Raw genomic sequence first — 2015 nt, 5'->3', positions numbered from 1 at the left:
TAGCCGGTTTGAANGCATTATTGACTGAGGAGCACAGGTGTATTGTTTCGAATACTCCCTTTAAATGGTTTTTGGAGTTACCGGACAACCTTAGGATTGGCAGGAACATTTTGAGCGATTTACTTAGTAAATGGGTTGATGAACGAGGATGTTTTTTATTTGGTGAAAATTTTGTTGAATTCAAAGAAGTGGATGTAACATTAAGCTTAGGGTTGTCTTTGGTTGGTGAGAAGATTAATCTGACTGAAAAGAAGCTTTCAAAAAGTGATTGTCGGAATTACTTTGACACAGATAATGGAAAAGGAAAATATAAATTGGATTTGATATTTGATTTTGTCTTGAAAAACCACCAAAACTTGCCTGCCATTGATGTTTGCAGACTTTACGTTTTTATTGGTATNCATGAGGTATTGCTACCTAGTCGTAAGAGAACAATATTTCCAATATTGTTTGAGATTGTTGATAGAATAAATGATTTGGGAACTTTTTGTTGGGCTCCTTTAGTGTATCATTATCTTCTTAGTAGTTTTTGCAAACAAAATTTATCATGGAAAAGAGGAAAAGGTGCAAGTAATTTCTATGTTGATGGTTGCGTATACGTGTTTCAGGTAAATTAGTAGGCATGTATTCTTGTTAGGATCTGAATTGAAGTGAGTATTTACGAATTTTATGATGTTTTTCAGGTGTGGTTTTGTGATCGTTTCATTCCATCAAATGCTTATGTCCATAAATATCCAAGAATTTTTCATTGGATGTCTGTTAGTGTGGGTGACAAGTTTATCAAAATTTCGATGGAAACGTGTGTGGTATGTACTTAATTGTTTTATTGAATTTGTTTGAGTATTTGGTTCAAATCAATCAAAGGTGAATGTGAATAATTTGTAGATGGTTCATGAGTACGGTGCATCAAGGAAAGAAATGGGTGAGCCATCTGTTAAAGCATCAGTAGATCTATATTCTGAAGATTTGAAGAAAGGAAAAAAGTCAGATAATGAAGAAAAAGTACTTGCCTTAGCGCTTCTAGACCAACATATAGACGAACAAGATGTTGTTATTGATGAACTTGAAGAAGAGGTATCTATATTGAAGGCTGAGCTGGTTGAAGATAACACTAAACGTGAAGTTAGTTACAACACGCCTTGTAAAGAAAATGATTTTCACAATGATTTTGGACGTGAGGGAGGAATNTCCAGTCGTGGAAGTGCTATGAAGACAGGACAAGGACAACGTAGAATACGATACAAAAGCAAAGCTTGTAGAACTCCTTATACTGGATATAGTCCGAAATTTTGAAATAATTAAATTTGTTATATATTAGTAGTGTAGTATTTGGTAGTTGTTAAGTATTTGGTAGTTGTTTAAGTATCAACAGGTTTGTATTGATATATTAATTTGATTGTGAATGAAGGAAGTGGTTAACGGAATTTCTTTATGAATGTTNAACACNTGTTTTATTTGTTTTTGCTATCTATTGTTGTTACATTATATAAGTTATTACCATTAGCATTATTAATATGGCAATGGCATAGGCCAGGGATTGATGTAGGCGATTACTTTAACGATGAAACGTATTACAATTGAGACATTNGAATCGATTACAGTTTAGGTAGTTCCCAGGCCTCTAATCAGTGTTTGCAATTGTAATCGATTACAGATAAGGTGTAATCGATTACAGTGAAATTTGTACAAAAAGACAAACGGTGCTCCCTGACCCTGCTTGAGAGGGCTCCCCAGTGTTCAGTTGGTAAAGACTTGGTTATTTCCCAGGTCTGTTTTCAGGGGTGTTTGTCATTGTAATCGCTTACAGACATGGTGTAAGCGATTACAATGCCTTTTGTACCAAAAGTCCATCGCTGCTCCCTGACTCTGCTTGAGAGGGCTCCCCAGTGTTCAGTTGGTAATGACTTGGTTATTTCCCAGGTCTGTTTTCAGGTGTGTTTGTCATTGTAATCGCTTACAGACATGGTGTAAGCGATTACAATTCAATTTGTACCAAAAGTCCATCGCTGCTCCCT

Source organism: Vigna radiata, chromosome 1 (genome assembly GCF_000741045.1).
Source record: "Vigna radiata var. radiata cultivar VC1973A chromosome 1, Vradiata_ver6, whole genome shotgun sequence".
Classification (NCBI taxonomy): domain Eukaryota; kingdom Viridiplantae; phylum Streptophyta; class Magnoliopsida; order Fabales; family Fabaceae; genus Vigna; species Vigna radiata.
This window is presented reverse-complemented; position numbering follows the sequence as displayed.